The sequence below is a fragment of the Cyprinodon variegatus genome, unplaced genomic scaffold, assembly GCF_000732505.1.
Source record: "Cyprinodon variegatus isolate N-32 unplaced genomic scaffold, C_variegatus-1.0 Scaffold395, whole genome shotgun sequence".
In the NCBI taxonomy this organism is placed as follows: Eukaryota; Metazoa; Chordata; class Actinopteri; order Cyprinodontiformes; family Cyprinodontidae; genus Cyprinodon; species Cyprinodon variegatus.
This window is the reverse complement of record NW_015150848.1, coordinates 772,751-779,716: the sequence shown is the minus strand read 5'-3', so window position 1 is coordinate 779,716 and position 6,966 is coordinate 772,751.

Genomic DNA, 6,966 nt, shown 5'->3' with positions numbered 1-6,966 from the left:
CAACAAAGAGGAACAGTTTATGAGAGATTATGAAGGCAAAGTTATACATATGAACTAATTAGTGTCTACTTGCAACTTATTTATAAGGATCACAATTCCCAAGAGAAATAGATATTCTAAAGAAAAACAGTCTTTATTTTACGGTAAGTCATTATATATATAAAAAATATCTTAGATTCCCAGATGTCAAGAAGAAAGTTACTCTGGCAGTCTTATTCAGACTTTTATGATCTATTTCAATCTAAGAGGGTATATTAAAAAGGGAAAAGGGAGGGAAAAAAATTTCAGTTCCGGTTGAGCAGGGAATTCCCTGTCTCACATCAGAATCTGCTCAGGACAGGGACAAAGCCTTCTTAGGTTTGACACATCCTTTTATTTTCTATGCTCACAGACCTTCTAGAAAAAGTCATGCACAGCATCCCTATAACAATAACGTAATAATATATTTTAAAGAGCATTACTAAAAACAGATTTCCAAAAAGGGTGATAAATGCAATTGAGTGGGTTAAGTTTTTGGTTTCTTCTGTTTTGTTTTTAAACTTCATTTCTTTTTATCTGCTTTAAACCAAGGCTGCAAAATATATTGTCATGCTTTGGCTAGAAAATGTGAAACTATTCATTACAACATGTTGAAAGATTATTAGAAAGTCATGAGAATTAGAAACTTGTGCAATAGAACATTTTTGGACAATAATATGGGCCTATTTTACCAGCCGGTGAAACATTAACACAGCAACATGACCGGGCAGAAAGTATTACAATAATGGCAGGTTCCCTTCGTGCTGTGATCTGCCAGCGAGGGTGGCCATTTTTCATATTACTGCTCACCCCCTGTCTGACATGCCAAAGAAGGACAAAATCAATACGCGTACAGGAGCCAAGCCTCGACTCTGCAAAATCAATGCCACTTATTTGATCAAAGACTGCTTCCACAAGCCACGAGCAGAATGTTCATGAATGCCTTTCTAATGTCTGACAGCAGGTTGTGTTGTGGTTGTAGGAAGTGCGCTATAGGACACTATCGCCGCCATCCTTCTGCATGCCGAAAGCACTCCTGTCAGCGGCCCCTCAGGGCACAGCAAGCTGAGTGACGGGGAGCAAGCCGAAGTGGCTGTGACAAGGGAACTCGTATCAAATTCGCTGACAGTTACCTTTGCAACCTCCTCTGATAAACTCATGTCACACGCATAAGGAGATTACCAAATCGATTTAGTGAACGTGAAATGTGAATGAACACTTCGTTATACAGGATTCTCTTCTTCCTTCTACCTTTACGGTTATGAATGCAAAAGGAACCTGCCAATCTGATATGCTGCTATTTTGTAAAGATACTTGTTTGTAAGGGAAAGTCAACAGGTGGTAAAGAAGTGAAACCATCACTGAGGAAGTCTGTGTTGTGACCAAGCAGCAGGTTTCCCATTTTCTTCCATTGACAAACGAGTTAAAAATTGTTTCAAAGATGAGAAAGCACATTATTATATTGAAGACATTCTATTACATGACCTCATTTGACCTTCTGTGTTGTTTTTTTGTTTGTTTTATTGCCAGGCACTCAGATTTTCATGGTGGGCATACCCTTCTGTTGGTGCTGTAAAGCACAGTGGTGTGTTCAGCTGTGACTGGGACTCATTAGATGAGGAGAATGTCTGTCATGGTGCCTGACTGTGTGCTGGTCATCCAGCAGGGGACTGAGGAAAAATAGGGAACAGGCTGGTTCTTCCTCCTCAACTAGGCTGTGCTGTCCTTTTTTTCCCCCCTCTACTCCCTTCTTTACCCTGCTGCTCTGTCTTCCATCTTTCTTTTCTTCCCCTCTTGCATCTCTCAGCAAGGGTTCATCTCCTGTGATTCACTGAAGCCCATTATCAGTTCCCCGCCAACCTCCTTCCCATGTTAGCCTCTCAGCAACAACACACAACTACTCGATCAAAGCCCCAAGAGGCTTGGCAGAATGATTGATGCTTACCAAGGAATTCATTGTTGTTGACCTGTGTAGCCAATCCCAGTCATCTGTGCTACCATTACTGCACGCCTCATATTGTGTTATACTGCAGCGTTATTAGCCAGGGATCTTTCTTGCTCTATCCCAAACAACCTTCAGTAAAAAAAAAAAAAAAAAGAATAGCAATGCATGCTGGACAAATATGACAAGCAAAGCTGACATTCCCTTATTTATACCTCTGTAAAGCCGTTTCAAATCCACTGTGATAAACCTTGTAGCTACCAGTAACTCACAGGGGCCATTAGCAATAAACAACAGTCGAATCAAAACCAATCTGTATTTACTACAACATGATAATGCCTAGAAAGAGGTCCAATAAATTGATATATGGCAAACACAACAATATCTGCCAGTTTAAAACAGGTGAGCTGGTGGTGGAAAAGGCCACTAAACTCTTTTATGTTCTTGTTTTTGGGCTGCTTAATGTTTTATACTCATACTTTGAATGTGAAAGTAACATGTCAGTACTATGGATCAAACAACACCCATATATAAATATGCACACATAAAGACACACAATATATACCCCACTATCCTTGAGATGACTTTTTGTTGACTTTCATTTATTTCGCATTTATTTCTATGGCCCAGACCCAGACCCTTATCTTAATCATACTGCAAGTACTAACCTCATTGCTCAATCTAACCCCCAACCAAAAAAGAGAAATTTTCCTCATGGGTATAAGTTGAATCACTTAAACTCATCATGCTAGGAAAAAAAAAAAACTGAAAAAACAATGAAAAAAGACTGCGTGGGCCTTGATTGCTGATCTGGATAAGATTTTGGCCACAGGTTTTGCAAACTGTATAATTTTGACCAGGTCTGGCATAGATTACTTATTTCAATCTCATTTTATTTTAATATCAGGCAATTTGAGTCACAAATTACAGCCCAGTCCACATTGCTGATACAGATGTTATGGATCGAATTGCAACCTCACTGTTGGGGATCAAGTTATGGGGAAGTTGCATCCCGCAGCCCATCCCTGTGACATCCTGAACCTTGCCCCCAAGGGACCTTTAAAACCACCGGAACCCCCTTTCTCTTCCTCTTCCACCAGACCTCTGTCTGGATGCAACAGATAGACACAACCATCCAGCTGGACGCCAAATTCCACATGGTGTAGAAACAGTGGGGCAGTGGTCCATTTTGCTGTCGGAAAGGACTCCATCTCTTTTTGAAAAAGAAGCTTGAGCTAAAACCCAGTATAAACCCAGCCGTTTATTAGAACAGATGAGGAGTTTAAAATCTCCGCTGGTTGACCAACTGAGACAGCACCCGTTTTTTGTCCTGGTCAGACACTTTGCCCTTTTTTTCCACTGTAATCCAGTTCTGATCCCCTGAACCTGCCAAACTGCTGTGACTGCCGTCACTGCCTTTCAGGGTGCTGCGGAACCCGCTAAGCTCTAACAATTTCAATAAGTGGTGCAAAGTACAGCCTCCTCTTAGAAAAACTTTATTTGTCATTTTGTATATGCAGAGTGTATACATAACAACATTTCATTTAGTACACCTTTTCACACAGTACATGAACATTTTCATTCCATAAAGTGCAGCAGTGATCAAATTACCTATAATCACCTATATAATCACCTGTGCTCTATTGAACTGACTCGGCGGTATCCGATTGGCTTAGGCGAGCATAGGCTCCAGATCTGCTGGAGTCAAGCCGTCGCCGATTCTGCAGCTTAAAATGGAACTGCACCAAAGCCAAGTGTGTGTGCAAGTGTTGAATTCATCTTTATTTTAAAAGTCTTAAGCCCCCCTTGAAAATGAGAACATTTTCGTTGCTCGATGCTGTAGCGACATATTGTTTAGATTGCGACTGGTCTAATAATGGAGTACCAATATCGAAGCCAATGGCTACAATCCACCCCATACCACCAACGGGCTATCAGCAATCCAGTGAATAAATACAGATCAGTGGTCTTGGTGCTGATTTGACACTTTGTGGTTCCTGGTATGTAGTTACCATCCTAGCCTAGCTGCTAACATGCAAGCGTGTATGTGGCCTGTCAGTTAGCTGTGGATTGACAGTAGAACTCCCAAGGCTGTAATTTTGACTAAAATTTTAAAGGAAAAGAACTTTATTTACATTAATCATATGTTGGTCATTTTCTGTCTCTATATTTCCTTCATTTTCACCTTTTTTTTTTCATAAAATAAAAACATGAAAAATAAATATAGTCAATTTTACCTCAATCTCCCAAAAATAAAATACTCAAATGCATCCTTCTTTTAAGGTCTTTATTGCGGTTTGAAACATATTATATTAGTGTATTTTTTACGAAGTGTCTAATGAACTATACAAAGTTATTAACATAGTAATTAAAAGTACCACTGTCTGCTTTTGCTATTGGTGTCGTGTTAAAATGGCTCACCATCATGTTGAAATCTGGCATATGTTGGGGTTTAAATAGGGTCCAGCCAGGAAACATAGTTCATCGGGTGGGTTTAAAGGGAATTTTTCACACTATAACATCTGCAAAGAGGCATCTTAGTCCAAAATTGTATAGGGGCCCAACCAGGTGTCAGTGATGGGGCCCCTAAGAGGTCGGGGGCCCCTAAGCAAATGCATACTCCACTTACCGATAGTTATGCCATTGCCTACCATGCAGTAAAGCCAGCTTTGATGAAGCAAAGAAAACAGCACCAGGTGCTTCAGTGCTGCACACGATTATATGATGTTTGTCATAAATATGAAAAGGTGGTGTGCGGGAAATGTTTGGGGGTAATCAATGAATTCCTCTTAATAAAACTGGAATTTCAAACTTTAAACCTGTGTAGTAAAACAATCTTATTTTACTGATTTATTTATAAGATAAATTTAGACCACAAATAATAATAGCATACATTTCAGCCTTTAAAAGATATATTTTAGACCTTTTTTAAGGTTTACCTATCTACAATGGGTTTATATCGAACACTAGAACCATTTCAGTTGATGACATCATCACTACTAATGCGTTGCATTGGGAAAAATGTCACCTGTCAAGTTGACGGCCAGTGGGAGTTTTAGTAGTATCAGAAATCTGGGAGTCCTACGGTTAACTGCTGTAGCAGTTAAGCTACCGTTGCGTTGACAACAGAAGGTTCATGTCCCCACACAAACACTCATTTTCATACACATTTCAATGCTGTCACATCTAATGAAATGTGTTTATTGGTAATTGTTCAGTATTGGATTAAGTGAAACTTAATATATTCTTGAATGTTACCAAAGGCTACTGTTACACATCTGTTTGCTATCATGTTCTATACTGTTAATCTGATGGACATTTCCTCAGTGCCTCACAACAACTGAGCTAATGAACTGAATGTTATTAAAAACTCTATCCTACGAACTCAGTTAAACCGTTTTATGTTTACTTGTTCTTTCGGTTATTCTGTGTTTTTTCCCAGTAATTTGTAGTGTTTGTATAGTTTATTAAACAAAAATACTGCGACAATTAACTCTAAGAGCTATATCAACTTCCTTTAAGTCAACAACTTGTGTAGACAGAGACAAATATTTTCCTTGTGGTTAAAGAATAATAACTCTGCCTCAAGTAGAAACCAAGTTGTTGACACTCATGGTGAAGACAACTTTGATTTTGTTGAGTGAATAAACTATGTTTGCTAAAATCAATCAATTGTAGTAAAACATAACAGCCAGTTCAAACATGAAGTCACAAGAAGGTAGGACCTTTATAACACCTGGTTATTGAGCAAATCTGAAATTATCAGTATTTGACCAACATTTATGAGATTATTTACCCTTGAATGATAATGAATGATTAGTATACTGATAAATTCATAATGGAACAGGTACATTTACACAACACAGATTTATACAGCAGGTTTAAACATAGCACACATAAAACTATTTTTTTTTGTTTCAAAGTAATACAAAAACATTCTACAATAGTAAAATATTAAGAATGTACAATGATAAACATAACATAAGAAACTTAACATCAACATTTGTGTACACTTTTTTATGACTTGAGGTAGTTTGAAACCCTCAGCTTAGGAAATACACGACTTGCAATAAAACGGGTAGCCGAAAAGGAGAGCTTTTAAGTAAACCATATGCAACTACTTAATGTCATGATTTTACTAAGGTTCAGACCCAACTGCAGAAGACCAAACAGGGAGACCAGGGAAAAGGTTTAACAGGTTTTATTGAAGAGATAATTCAGAGAGAAGTGTTGCTCTGAACACTGCTCAACCAGAACTAAAAAGTGAGGGGAAGACACAGCAGTTAGTTCAGGCTCAGTGGGAAATTTGACTCGTGAACTTGGAGAAGAGGATTTGGTTGCCGACTCACGTTTCCAGAGAAGTTGTTGAATCCTTGACTCCTCTCTGTATGCTGTAGTTCCACTGTTTTTCTGATTCGGTGGAGGGCGGAACAGGGTTTACCCAGAATGCGGTTGTTATAGGTGAACGGAGAAACTGACTGCCACTCAGATTTCCTGTGGTACTTGAACAGGTCGTAATGGAGATAAATCCCTTTCTCAGTGCGAAGCTCAAACGATCTCTTGGGGAAAGTGGATCCAAACCTCCTGTTTGAACTCTAGCTTAGTTTGTAGCTCAGTTGATCCTTCCAGGGAGAGAAGGTCTGAAAAATCCAGTTTGCAGGATGAATTCCTGCCGAGAGGCAAAGACAGAAAACAAAGTTAAAACTCAGGTTGACTAGAACTCAGTTTGACTCGACAAAACTCAGCTTGGCTAGAATACCTAAAACTGGCAAACACTCTGGCGTCGAGATATTGGCAGTCAGCAGCTTAAGAACGCTCCGTTAACGAGGAAACCATCAGCAGGTGTGTGAGGATGAGAACCAGAGCTAGGCGCCTCCTGGTCGAGGATGGGAGACAAACACAGAAACACAAACACACAGACAGGAGTCCTGACACTTAAAATCACAACATTCTTAAGAAAGGTTATTTTTGCACATAAAACATAAAATAGATACAGCAAAAACTAT